The sequence below is a fragment of the Candoia aspera genome, chromosome 1 (genome assembly GCF_035149785.1).
Source record: "Candoia aspera isolate rCanAsp1 chromosome 1, rCanAsp1.hap2, whole genome shotgun sequence".
In the NCBI taxonomy this organism is placed as follows: Eukaryota; Metazoa; Chordata; class Lepidosauria; order Squamata; family Boidae; genus Candoia; species Candoia aspera.
Genome location: NC_086153.1, coordinates 321,568,889 through 321,584,154, shown reverse-complemented (window position 1 = coordinate 321,584,154; position 15,266 = coordinate 321,568,889).

Here is a 15,266-nt window from a genome sequence, read left to right as displayed (position 1 = left end):
TTCATAATTAATAGTAAAGTGGCTAAAGCAGTGCTTGGATACAATCCAAAAAATGATAGAATGATCTCAATTCGAATTCAGGGCAAGCCATCTAACATCACAGTGATCCAAATATACGCCCCAACCACAGATGCTGAAGAAGCTGAAGTAGAGCAGTTCTATGAGGATCTGCAGCACCTACTGGACAACACGCCTAAAAGAGATGTTATTTTCATCATGGGAGACTGGAATGCTAAGGTGGGCAGTCAAATGACACCTGGAATTACAGGTAAGCATGGCCTGGGAGAACAAAATGAAGCAGGACATAGGCTGATAGAATTTTGCCAAGTCAACTCACTCTGCATAACAAACACTCTCTTCCAATGGATAACAATATCGGGAATAGCTTTGACGGTGTGGTCAGTGAGCTAGAGCCAGACATCCTAAAGAGAGAGGTTGAATGGGCCTTAAAAAGTATTCTAATAACAAGGCAGCAGGAGACGATGCTATCCCAGCTGAACTGTTTAAAATCTTGGAAGATGGTGCTGTCAAGGTGATACATGCCATATGCCAGCAAATTTGGAAAACACAAGAATGGTCATCAGATTGGAAAAAATCAACTTATATCCCCATACCAAAAAAGGGAAACACTAAAGAATGTTCAAACTATCGAACAGTGGCACTCATTTCACATGCCAGTAAGGTAATGCTCAAGTTCCTGAAAGGTAGACTCCAAAAATTCATGGAGTGAGAATTGCCAGATGTACAAGCTGGGTTTAGAAAAGGCAGAGGGACTACAGTAGGGACCAAATTGCCAATATCCGCTGGATAATGGAAAAAGCCAGGGAGTTTCAGAAAAACATCTATTTCAGTTTTATTGACTATTCTAAACCTTTGACTGTGAGGACCATAACAAATTGTGGCAAGTTCTTGGCAGTATGGGGATACCAAGTCATCTTGTCTGCCTCCTGAGGAATCTGTATAACGACCAAGTAGCAACGGTAAGAACAGACCACGGAACAATGGACAGGTTTAAGACTGGGAAAGGAGTGTGGCAGGGTTGTATACTCTCACCCTACCTGTTCAACTTGTATGCAGAACACATCATGCGACGTGCTGGGCTTGAGGAATCCAAGGCTGGGGTTAAGATCACTGGAAGAAACATTAGCAATCTCAGATATGCAGATGACACCACTCTGATGGCTGAAAGCGAGGAGGAACTGAGGAGCCTTACAATGAAGGTGAAAGAAGAAAGTGCAAAAATTGGGGTGCAGTTGAACCTCAAAAAAACCAAGATTATGGCAACCAGCTTGATTGATAACTGGCAGATAGACGGAGAAAACATAGAGGCAGTGAAAGACTTTGTATTTCTAGGCGCAAAGATTACTGCAGACACTGACTGCAGCCAGGAAATCAGAAGACGTTTAATTCTTGGGAGGAGAGCAATGACAAACCTCGATAAAATAGTTAAGAGCAGATACATCACACTGACAACAAAGGTCCGCATAGTTAAAGCAATGGTGTTCCCCGTAGTAACATATGGCTGCGAGAGCTGGACCATAAGGAAGGCTGAGAGAAGGAAGATCAATGCTTTTGAACTGTGGTGTTGGAGGAAAATTCTGAGAGTGCCTTGGACTGCAAGAAGATCAAACCAATCCATCCTCCAGGAAATCAAGCTTACTTGAGGGAATGATATTAAAGGCAAAAGTGAAGTACTTTGGCCACGTAATGAGAAGACAGGATACCCTGGAGAAGATGCTGATGCTAGGGAGAGTGGAAGGGAAAAGGAAGAGGGGCCGACTAAGGGCAAGATGGATGGATGATATTCTAGAGGTGACGGACTCGACCTTGGGGGACCTGGGGGTGGCCATGACTGACAGGAAGCTCTGGCGTGGGCTGGTCCATGAAGTCACGAAAAGTCGGAAGTGACTGAATGAATAAACAACAACAACATGTATTCAAAGAAGAAACCAAAAATGAAAAAGAATTATTCAGCAATTGGAATTTCACTCCTTATAAAATGTATCTAGTTTACTCCAATTAACACTAAAAACATAATTGCAGTACTACTCAGACCTGAAACAGCCTTGGATCTGAACAGAGAGGGGCCGCAACAAAGGGAAAATGCTTGCTTCTGCTATCGCCCAATAACCACCTTGTAATGTTGTCCTTTCAGATTCTGTACTAGTTGGATGGAAAAATTCTGATGGAATCCAGTGGAAGTTGCTGGCTTTTCTATAAGCTGTGCACTGGAGAAGGGTGGTATAAAAGAAAGGGGGGAAAGAAGCAAATATCTGTGCAGAGGTCTGCTTGCTAAAGAAGAAAATACAGAATGGGAAACCCCAATCTCAACTTCACAAAGAAATAATACTTGCCTCTTATAAAAGAGCAAATAGATTTTTTTCTCCCCACCCCCCACAGTTAAAACTTTATTTAACAGTAACACAGCACATACAGATATACAGATAGAGGGTTTTTTTTAAATCTGCTCAATCGTGTCTAATTCTCAGAGACTGCCTGGACAAGTCCTTGCAATTTTTTTTAGCATGGTTTTTCAGAAGTGGTTTGCCATTGCCTCCCTCCTAGGGCTGAGAGAGAGTGATTAGCCCAAGGTGACCCAGCAGACCTTGTGCCTAAGGCGGGACTAGAGCTCACGGTCTCCTGGTTTCTAGCCTGATGCCTCAACCCCCACACCAAACTGGGTCTCATACAGATAGAGATAGAGATATATATTCACTTTCTTAAAGAGATATATTCATTTCCCCATAGAGGCAGATTTTATTCCTCTTTCACCTCTTTCTTGTTTTACGATTAAAGTGCATGGCAATATCCCTCAAGGGCTAGATTTGGTCTGGAGCTATCAGTTGTTGATTGAATCTTATGCAGTTTATCAAAATGAGCAGTCTTGAATTGGACCTGGAAGAAATTTGTTTAGTGTGCACTTTAATCTGCTGCCAAGAATTTCACATTTTCTGAAGCAAAACCAAAATGCAGTTATTTTTCCTTATTCACACTTCTCTGAATATTGCCGTGCAATGGGTATGTTGCTACCTTCCCAGTAGGACCATTCCAGAACTAGATGAGTCATCAGAGAAGAAAGATTCCTTGGTTAGTCCTGGTACGAGCAAGGCAAGGGATAATGAGAGACTGCTGATAGCTTTACTCAGACCACCATTCAGGAGCATGTGCCAAGGAAGTCAAAACATTGGAAGAATCAAAGGGTCCAGACTGGTCAGTTCTTCCAACCTCAGACCCCAAGGATCATTTCTAAAATCTCAGGAATAAAGGCAATAGCATGCCCAGAATAAATAAGGGCGTAGTGTCAGAGATGCTGTATCATCTGGCAGCATATTGTTATTCTTGAATCCTAGACATAAAAAGGAAACCTACCGTATGTACTCACACATAAGCCCATCTGCATACAGTATAAGCCGACTTGCGAAACTGCAACCGCAATACCAGGAGAAACGGAATCTGTTCTGGAAAATGACATTTACAAACTTGTTTTTCATGTATCTCAAATTCTCTGGCAGCAATAGAATTGTTCATCTCCTCTTCTCTACTAATAACATTTAGCTTGAAAACTGCATTATATGATAACTGTTGGTGATTTCCAGGCACGATGATTACCTAACTACCGGAAATGTGTGCAGCGAAAAGTGGGAAACCACAAATTCTTACATCATGATTTAAAACCCATGATTTTCTTTAAAAAAATCTGAGCTCTCATCTGCAGATAAGCCAAACCCAATTTTTGGGTGTATTTTGGAGGCAAAAATTCTCAGTTTATACATGAGTATGTACAGTACTCATGGAAACCTAGGGTAGAATCCTGGCTTATGAATTGGCTAAGTTGAAGCCAAGCTATTGTTAGGGAGTGCTTTATTCATCTCCAAACTATTTTGGCTGATTGACTACTGCAATTTATTCTAAACAAGTCTGCCTTCATATAGTCAACGTTGAACTGATTCCAAACCCAGCAAGAGAAATCATATTACTCCAGTATTGTAATAATTTCATTGGCTAAGATTTGTTTCCATGCAAAATGCTGGCAATTACTTTTTGTAAAAATGTGTGCTTTCATGAAGATACAGAGATTTAATGTTTAATGTTTTAATATATACTATTTACAGCAGTTCATCTTTTAAATATGTCACAGCTAACATGTTGTCCATTGTCAATTGGTTTTCCTAACTCCAAATTCCAAGTTTTTAAAGAAACATGTTAATATAATCTTTACAACTTCCATTTTTTTCATATAACAAACACAACCCCAAAGGCAGCCATTGAAAACAGTGCCTTCAGAAAAGAATATTTAAACAGGACAATAATTGATCATCAAGATCTAATGGAATCACAACAAAGCACATTGTTATTGATTAATAGTACTTATCCATTCACTATTTATTTATTTATTATTTATTTATTAAATTTATGTCACTGCCCATCTCCCCCCAATGGAGGACTCTGGGAGGTTTACAATAAAATAACACTAAAAACATAGCCATCTAGATTACCATTAAGATATAAATAAAATTAATGAAAAATCCAAGTGGAGATGGAACACAATCACTAAGAGGTGCTATGGCACTAGCCATACCCAGGTAGAGCTATCGCTCTCCCCCTCCCAAGCAAGGTGGCAGAACCAGGTCTTCAGTTTCTTCTGGAAGTCCGAGAGTGAGGAAACCTGTCTCAACTCTGAGGGCAAGATGTTCCAAAGGGCGGGCGCCACTGCAGAGAAGGCTCACCTCCTCAACCCCGCTAGATAAAATTCCTTTACTGATGGGGTCCGTAGCATGCCCTCCCTGCCTGACCGGGTGGGGCGGGTCGATGTTATGGGGATGGGACGGTCCCTCAGGTACCCTGGTCCCATGCCATGTAGGGCTTTAAAGGTGATAACCAACACCTTGAATTGGACCCGGAAGCAAACTAGTACCCAGTGCAGCTCACGTAACAGTGGTGTCACACGGGCTGATTTTACAGCAGCGGTAACTGTCCGCGCAACCGCATTCTGGACCAGCTGAAGCTTCCGGATACTCTTCAAGGGTAGCCCCATGTAGAGCACATTGCAATAGTCTATATGGGAGATGACAAGGGCTTGAGTGACTGTTCGGAGGGCATCTTGGTCCAGGAATGGGAGTAACTGGTGCACCACCCGAAGATGGGCAAAGGCCGTCCTGGCCACGACTGCCACGTGCTCTTCAAGCAGGAGTCGCGAGTCCAGGAGGATCCCCAGGTTCTGCACTGGTTCCGAATGGGGCAGTGCCACCCCATCCAGAATCAAAGATGACAACTTCCTGGAACCCGAGGGGCCATCAATCCACAGCCACTCTGTCTTACCAGGGTTCAGTTGAAGCCTGTTGTTCCCCATCCAGACCCACACAGCCCCCAGGCACTTGGAAAGGGTGGAGACCGCATCACTTACTTCACCCGGGATGGAGATATATAACTGAGTGTCATCAGCGTATTGATGATACCTCATCCTATGGTGATGGATGATCTCACCCAGAGGCTTCATGTAGATGTTAAATAGGAGAGGAGAGAGTACCGAACCCTGCGGCACCCCACAGTGGAGGGGTCGAGGGCCGGATCTCTCCTCGCCTATCACCACCGATTGGGAATGGCCCTGGAGGAAGGAGATGAACCAGCACAAAACTACATTGCCCACCCCCAACCCCCTGAGCCGCCCCAAAAGGATACCATGGTCGATGGTATCAAAAGCCGCTGAGTGGTCTAGGAGAGCCAGGATGGATGCACTCCCTCCATCCCACTCCCGCCAGAGATCATCCATAAGTGCGACCAATGCAGTCTTCATCCCATATCCTGGCCTGAAACCTGACTGAAAGGGGTCCAGGTAATCTGTTTCCTCCAGAATTCTCTGGAGCTGCAACGCAACCACTTTCTCAACCACCTTCCCCAAAGAGGGAAGGTGGGAGACAGGGCGAAAATTGCCCAGTATAGTAGGGTCCAGGGATGGCTTCTTAAGGAGGGGGTATACCAGGGACTCCTTAAAGGCAGCTGGAAATACCCCCTCCCTCAGAGATGCATTAACCATTGCCTGGACCCAACCACAAAACAGTTCCTGGGCTGATTTTATCAGCCAGGAAGGGTATCAGTCAAGCTGACATGTGGTTGCATTCACAGTCCAGAGGATCCTGTCCACTTCCTCAGGCCCAACAGGATCAAACAGTTCCCAGATAACAGGGTAAGTACATTCTCCTGGCATCTCTCCAGACTCCACTTCACACTTAGAGTCCAACTTAGAAAGGATCTGAGTGATTTTATCCTGCAGATGCTGTGAAAACTCTTCTGAACGGCCCTGTAAGTGGGTCCCTGGATCTACCTGACCCAGAAGAGATCGAGCGATCTTAAACAGGGCCGTCAGGTGGCATTCTGCAGATGCAATAAGAGCGGAGAAATACTCATGTTTTGCTGCTCTTACCGTCACAAGGTAGGCCTTAATAGTGGCTCTAGCTTGTGTTCGGTTAGACTCAGTCTTCATCTTCCTCCAGCGACACTCCAGATGTCTCTTAACCCTCTTCAAAACCCTCAACTCCTCCATAAAACACAGGGAGTGACAGGTCGAACGAGGCAAGAGAGGTCGCACAGGCACGATCCTGTCCAAGGCCCTGGCCATAGCCCTATTTCAGGCTGTGGCTAGGACCTCTGCTGGACCATGCAGCAGATCCCCGAGTATAACCACCAGCTCGTTCTGAAACCCTACTGGGTCCATCAGTCGCTGGGGGCGGACCAACCGAATAGGTCCTGCTTCCCTGTGGAGGGGGGCAGCACAAGAGAATCTCAGGGCCACCAGGGCGTGGTCTGACCATGACAAAGGGGACAGATCTAACTTTTCCCTCAGTTCACATTGCCACTGCTCTGACAAGAAAACCAGGTCCGGGGTGTGACCACTGTCTTGAGTCGGGTCCCGAATAATCTGGGACAGGCCCATAGCTGCCATGGTAGCCATGAACTCCCAAGCCGTCTCTGAGGCACATCCCAGGGGCGGCAGATTGAAGTGCCCCACAACCATAAGCCTGGGGAACTCCACTGCCAACCTGAGACGGCCTCCAGCAGCTTAGGCAGGCAGGTTGCTATGCAGCAGGGAGGCTGGTACAGTAGCAACACCCCCAACTGTTCTCAGGATCCCAGCTTGAAAAACAGGGTCTCACAACCAGCCACTTGTGGAGCAGGGCCCCTGAAGGGCACTAAAGATTAATGACAACTGCCACCCCTCTTCCCCTGCCCATGTGTCTCGGCTGGTGCCACACTTGAACCCCAGCTGGGCACATCTCGGAGAGGGCTATTCCCCCTTCTGAGCCCAGCCAGGTCTCGGTGATACACACCAGGTCTGCCCTCTCCTCTGTGATTAAATCACATATGAGGGGGTCCTTGTTGTTCACTGACCTGGCGTTAAGTAGCAGCAGCCGAAGACCAGGGCTCGCGAGGATCTGCCATCTAGGGCCTGGGTATGACCACAGAGGGCCAGAACACACCACTGGTAATAAACACCGGGGGCATCTTCCCCGACGATGGCCCTACGGTTATATTCGTTTAAGCGTAAACCTTCCTGAACTAGTATCTCATTTTATCAAGAAGTTGTGGGGCTCTCTGGAAATTATTATTTTCTATAATTAGCTAATAATTAATCCAGTCAGTTCAATAACCAAAGTTAGTAATTTTATCTAGCTGTACTAATGAATCCAGTACATCTTTCTCTAAGATGAGAGAACTGTACCCTTCTATATGCAGATATAGCTGCAATGTCATTTTAGACCTTTTATAACTTCCATATGTCAATATAAAGTTCTAGAAATGAGTTCTCAATGTATTGTCTTGGATTTGTATCCACAGCATTAATCCAATGAATTAGATTTAGCTATATGCACATGTTCAGACCCAAAAGGAACTTCATTTCCTGAAACTAAAAAACGATAACATTATTAATTTTGTTTCCTTCCCCCCAGTTATCAAAACATAACGTCTAACAACATCAATCTGTATGATTGGAAAGTTAAATCCAATTCAGTAATTACATTTGTCTGAGTTCTAGTTTCAACTGTACCTTTTTAGCACAGTTCCCATTATTTCTAACATACTTTGTTTGATGTTCATGATTCCCAGGAAGCTATCCTCAATTCTAAAGTAAGCTGCATCTGAGAGTTTTAAAATACACTTTTCATTTTCCACATTAATCACCAAAATGTATTGCTTTTCCTGCACATCTTTTATTACAGCTCCTTGCAAAATGTTTTTCACCCTTTTCAATACAGCCAGGTGATCCTATATGGTACAGAATTATTTAGATCTTTTTCTAAAAAACATCCAAAAGAAAGACAGGAACTGGAACTGGTGGTTTGGGGGGCAAGGTATTTTGTAGGTCTCCTTTAGTTTTAAACATTTTATACATTTTCTACTCCAGTTTCTTGAAAATTCTGTTCCTTTCTTCAGCCTGATATTTTCACAGTTCTGTCCAATATTATGGTAGAGTCTTCTAATGGTCTTTGTAAATCAGCATCCAAAATATGAACATCAATTTGATCTTTAAAGAATTTATCAACTCTCAAAATTGTAAGTTGAACTTTCAGCTCTTAAAAGTGAAAGAAAAATTCCAAAAATCTATTTTCTAAACATCTATAACCAGCCAGCTGACTGGTTATGAAAAACAGCTGCAGTTCTGCTTTAAAATTTGATTAGTCTATAGCAGCCTTATGTGAGACAGTTAAGAGCAAACAGCCTCAAATATTCCATTTTATAAACCACATCTTCATTCCCACTAGAAAACTTCACTTTTGGGGCAATAAATATATACACCTTCATAAAGATCAACAGAATACTTTCATTATTAACAACAGTATTTATTCATAAATAATAAACTTACTACTTATAGTGAAATGTCAATTTCCAGCCTGGAATGAAATGGCCATCACACACAATGGACCAAATTTTGTTGCGATTTATGCCATTTGCATAATGATCCCATTATACAAATGGGATCATTTGCATCATTTGCATCAAAACATCATTATTCAGGTGAAACAAATTGTGTTATTTGCATCAATTCATTGCTTGATGATGTCATCATGTAAATGATGCAATTTGCATCATTTGCATTATCACGTTGACATATGTATCAATTTACCAAACTTTTGGAAAAAACTGGTACTACGTTCTCCCAATTAATCCCTTAAAACAATGTCTCACTGTACTTCTACTTTTTAAGTTTCAATAAGAAGCAATTGTCAATTGGTTGTCCTAAATCAAAACCTACAGTCTTTGAAAAAATCCCAATATAAGCCTTATAACTTTATTGACCTGGGCTCAAGTCACCCAAGAGAATGCCTTCGTTTGAATGATGGCCACCCACTCATTAATACCATCTGGGGAGAACTGTGTGAACTGCCCCAATTTATCATATGGCAACTGGGTTGGATCTCCTCTATAGTTTCACTTGAGCTTTGGAATATGTGTTCCCTGTTGATACAAGAGGACTAACATTTTTGATGACTTTAAAAGGGCCTAAAAAGGGATTTTTGTATGTAGGCTTTTAATTGAAGCTTTGTCTGTTTTAATTTTAGTCCTCTTTAATCACTTTGTTTTAAACTGGCTAACTGCTTGTTGAATTGTCCTACAAACTGCCCAGAGACATCTCTCTAAACAAAGACAAAGAATACATTATGCAACCATATGTAAATGTCAACCACTGAAGTGACTAAGATTGCTTCAGCTCCATCCATGCCATCCGATCCTTTTGTACAGAACTTCATCCCCAGTATTACAGTGCCGGAGCATTATGTACTGGCAATGCCTGGCTGATTTGCAGCAGTAGATGCTGTCATTTACTAACGTAAAGGTGAGCAGAGTGACCCAAGTTGCTGATGCATTTCAAAATTGTCTTATTTCTTTTCCAGTAGTGGGACAGAAGGGGTTGCACAAGGAAATTGAAAATTAATTCCCTTTATAGCCTTTATCTCTGGAGATACGAAGGTCAACCAGAAATAGATCTGTCTCTAAGAAAAGCAATGTGGAGCTAGGAACTTAAAAGGATTGGAATTTTTTCACATCACCCTTCTTCCTTCCCTACAGTTTCTTCCTTTTCCTGTTCATAACTTACATACACTCCTTCTATGGGCATCCTCTGGCTGGGAGCTGGAAAACTTCCTCTTGCTTTCAACAGTAAGTGAATTATCTAGAATTTACAACCTACATGATAGATTCTCTAGGGTTCTGTTGAAGATAGCCACATTTTTTTCTGCAACTTACCCTCCTCTGCCCTTCTTTCCTGCCCTCTCATTTCAGCTCATTTTGCATTTGGCCACAATCATAGACTCCAGTTCCTGAGTATCTTAACATATTCTGCCAAAGTACCCTAGAGCCAAAATGAAGATGAATGGGAAAAAGCGTGAGGGAAGCTTTTAAACATTACCACTGGGATTGCAAGTGTAGAGGCTGTTAATAGGCTAAAAGGTTTGAAAATGATGGACTGGGCTTTTAAGGGGCTTCTACAGAAGTTGGGCCAATAGGGTTTAGAAAAGGCTAATTTAAGTGCACAGAGCAGATGGGAGATGGGAGAAAGGGTGGAAGACTGGAGCATTGTAAAAAGAGCTGGTGCAATGGTGGCAGATGAGGCACTCTGTATGCGAGTCCATAGGCAGCTCCGTAGCTCTTAGCATTGAGGAGATAAGTAGTTGAGCCCCTTCTGTTTGTTTTCCTTTCCTTCCTCTTACAAGAAGAGTGTTTATTGCAAAAGCTGGTGCTCCAAAGAGACAAAATAGATTGAGGAAAGAAGGCAAGATAATTTACCTAGAAAGACTTCTTGGAGCATCAGCCCCTTGTTATCATCCTCTGTGGCAAGTTAATTTTTTTTTTCCTAATGTTTGATTAGGCAGGAAATCTGCTCATTAAAAAAAACAAGTTTTCTCTCTCTGCCCTCTCCCTCTCTCTCTCAGATTGACACATGCCCACAAAGGATACATTTTAGCATGTCTTGATAGCTGACAAGTAAACCATTTTGCAGATATCAGGTGGAGAAAAGAATCTCAAAGCAGAGCCATTTGATTGATAGACTATAATAGAAGCATGAGGGAAACATGTCATCCATATTTGCTGAATTACAACTCTCAGGTGTCCCAGCTACATAGCCAGGGTGAAAGATGTTGAAGTTCTACTCTAGCAGCATCCAGAGTGCCTCCATTCCTCGTTCCTGCTCCTCCTGCACCCACAGCATTTGGTTCCCTCAATAAGCCCAACAGATCTGTGCTCTGAGAGCACCTCTACCAGCTTGCCCAAACAGTTCATCAGCTACTGTTCGTGACACACAACTGCCATCCATCAAGCCCTATAAATCACAGGTAGCAGGTTCCAATGCCTATAAAGCAAAGCTGCAGAGGTCAAACACCATGTTCAAAATCTTATGTTAGAAATAAATTGCAACTCATGTTTCCATCTTTGCTAGGGTGTTTTCATGTCTAGTTGGTGGATTTATCCTAGCTGGCGAATTTACACATTTGTTGACTTGACCTTTTCCTGATCCTTCTCCTCATTTCATATACTTTTATTGTGTAGCAGAGATAAGGAAAGATGGGATTGTGCCTGGAATAATAATCTGAATGCATATATTTATAACCCAGAAACTAGCACAGGGTATTGTTTTAGGTCCTAAACTGCACACAGTTGTCACCCAGCTCATGCCTACACAAGAAAATGTGCTGAATTTCACTCCTCATTGGAAAATAGTGAGACCTAGTCTCCATCTGAGGCAAACAATCCCTTGCCATCCAAAAGAGACAATAAAATCCAGGATTAGAGCTTTAAACAGCTCTACATCATTTGAAAGAAATATGTCAGCTTCCTCCATTCTGATGCCATTCAGTAATTTTAAGAATGCAGCTCGCAGAATTCCTAGTCAATTCCTTTACTTGTAATCCTAATGTACTTTGGCAGTTTCAAACTGAGGAGTAATGTTATATAATAATAATTGTAATAACAGTATTAATTGCTGATTGCATCACTAGATTGCATCACTAGGCCTTTGCTTTGGGCTGGGTGAAGTGGGTGCCATGTGACTTATTTTACAGAAGGAAGTGCTTTTTTTTAATCTTCTGTTTTTAAAAATAGACTGGGAAGTGGAAAAGGATCCCAAAATGTAGATTAACCAACCACTTCTGTATTGTTACCACAGAAACAACACGGACATGCTCAGGTTGTCACTGAAAGAAGAGCTTGACTGGAGAGAAAGTTTGCTTTTCCCTTATATTAGAAAGCCTATCCAATCCAGCCTCAGTTTAAACAGAAAGGGCAGCTAGGAGACCAGCTTCTTTTTTTAAAATATATGTTTTCCTTTGGAGATGGTTTGCTTGGGGCAAGACACATTTCTGACCTTCATATATGGCTGAGAAGGCTGCAGACTTCTCAGTTTCCTCTGATGTCATGGAATTCATGTAGGAAAAGATGTAGCCTACATGCTCCTTTGAACAAAAGGCAGGAAATACATACATACATACATAATAAGCCTGCTTGTACATTATGGACTGGAAACAATGCTGCTCACTGGGTAAAACATGAAAATGCAGCTTTGCAGGGCCCCATATCATAAAGGGGTACTTCACATCTGTTTCTTTAAAGAAGGGGCACAGCGAAGATAAGAAAAGGCAGAATTCAAGGGGCGCTGATATGAAAAAGAAGAGTTGGTATCATTAAAGCAAAATTACGCCATAGATGCTAGGTTTTCCCCTCACCTCATTATTTTGTACACTTGCTATCCTACACAAAGATGGGAAAAAACCATGAAATAAGTAATATACCACAAAATCTATACATGCTTGATAAATTAAATAAGAATAAAAGGCTCACACAATTCTGTTTCACACAACAGCTACTAAACTGAACATAATAGAAGGGCCAGAAGTATCAATAAAAATCAGAGAGAGAGAGAGCGTGATACAGCACAATGCAGGAAATAGCTCTATGAAGACTGGCAGTGCAAACATCCACCTGGTAGAAAGCCAGAGCTGGCAAAGAACAAGTTAAATCAGAAAGCTCAGATTCTCAAGAGAGAACTTCTGTCAAGGATGCTAAAAGGGGTATTTAAAGGTGAGCCCCAGAGGATGGATAATTGGAGTTCTGCTGTTTCTAATCTAAATTAATAATCCAGTCTGAGACATCAAATGAGAGCTGGCAGAATTTACCTGAGAGAAGATCCAAGATTTATTTCTTATGAAATATTTGTGAAGCTGCATTTAATTTAGACTTGTGAGAAGCAGAAAATGATGCAATGAAAAAGCTGCATTTAATTTAGACTGGTAAAAAGCAGAAAATGATGCAATGGAGAAGAGATGAATTTACATCTCAGGATTTTCTTTCTTTCCAAACCTACAGAATCACCTGGAAACAATCTTGGGGCCTCCATGAGTGTTAATCTGATCAATAACAAGGGCAGAAGATTGTGGGAAAACAGGAATGATGGTATGTATTGCTTTACTCCACCAAGAATGTTCCTTGGCAGGAAGATAAGGTGGTAAAGGGTGGGAATGAAGATTTCTCCCTTTTCTTTGTTTTTCTTGTTCAGGTTGCTAACACAGGTGCAAAGAAATCTCTTCCTAGCTGTTTTTTTCTCTCTCTAAAGTTCCCTGCGAATCAGAGAATTTCATTATTGTTCTAAGATGGATGACAGGAAAAGAAGATGGTAATCAAAAGAATAAAATCTGCTTGCCATTGGCCCCTGGGCAAGTCTCAGAGGCAGGACTCCAGGACCCATGTTGAGGTTCAAACACTAATTAGTCAGTTACTAAGCAGTCTTTATTGCACTCATTAACCAGCACAAGGAATTTAGTATTCAAATATCCAAAATATCCAAAACTAAATTGACAATGTCAGGATAATTAGGAAAGGTACATCATTTTGGCTAAAAAGACAATATTAAATCAAAATATGCTAAGGGGCTTCTCAGGCTACACATATACAACATCAGCAACAGAAAAAAGATTAAAATTAACAATCTGGGTAATACGAACTTGAAAATAGCAATATAAAATGCAAATACAATACATATATATATATATACACACACACACATACACACACACACACATTGTGTGTGTGTGTGTGTATACCGTATGTATGTGTTTGTGTGTGTATACACACTGTATATACTGTATATATATGCATATTTGTGAATAAAACAATAAAATTATCCAGAAGGGATTTAAAAATTGTAAACTTCTCTTACAGACCCCTGTCAAACCTGGGAAGGATAGAGTATAATAGCTGACATGGCAAGTACATACCAAAGCATAAAAAAGAAGTTAAAAAGTGGCCAATAGTTAATACTATACCTAACACTAATTAGGTTGCCACGGCTTGTTCCCAGGGCATCCTGACACAGGCCCTTTTCGTTCCTTCTCTGCCTTTGCCATATGATAGTGAGCAGGCTTTTCTTTTCTTACTTTTATCTTTATTCATTGGAATGGTTGTGAATTGCCCACAATTTATTTTAATAAAAATTGCATGTGCTTATGCACACCCCCTTATCCACTCCCATTGCCCAGAATCTAGCACGCTACAGAATACCTCGCATTTTTTTTAGTTATACGTTTATTTGGTTTGCCTCTTGACCTGATTCCTTTTGGATAAACGATACTCCCCAAGGAGCCACAATTTATCTAAATGGATGGGTGCCTGATCGCTTCTATGGGCTAGAATTCCATTCCTTTTTTTTCATAGTTGCTACATATTGAAAAGAATTGGCATTTTTTCATTTAAATACTTTTCTTCTGTTTACTTAACCAGAACTGAATATGGAGAATATAGAACTAAAAAGTAGAATACTAATGCCTCCAACATACAATGATTATGATAACTGTTAAAATATCCAGGGCCACAACTGTGGTCTGTGACACCCAGGGCAAACATGGATTCTGCGCCCATTTTGGCGCCCCCCCAGCGCAGCACCCAGGACACATGCCCTGGTTGCCCGCCCTGCCCCAGTTGCGGCCCTGAAAATATCTGGGAAAATTGGCCTCTGCTTTACATCTCTCCTTCAAGTCAAACTCAGCTCCTGGTGACTTCATGAACATGGACACATTATTTTTGGGGCTGCAGAGGTAGAAAAATTGTTTTCTCTTGCCACCTTCCATGTTTTCTGAGTTTCTCAATCTATCTTACAGCCCTGCTATTCATTTTCTTTTCCATCTAAGTGCTAACCAAGCCCAGTCCTGCTTGGCTTGAGGCCCACAGAAGTCAGCCAGATGCTGCCACCCACTATTAGTATTTGGATGATAAATAAATAA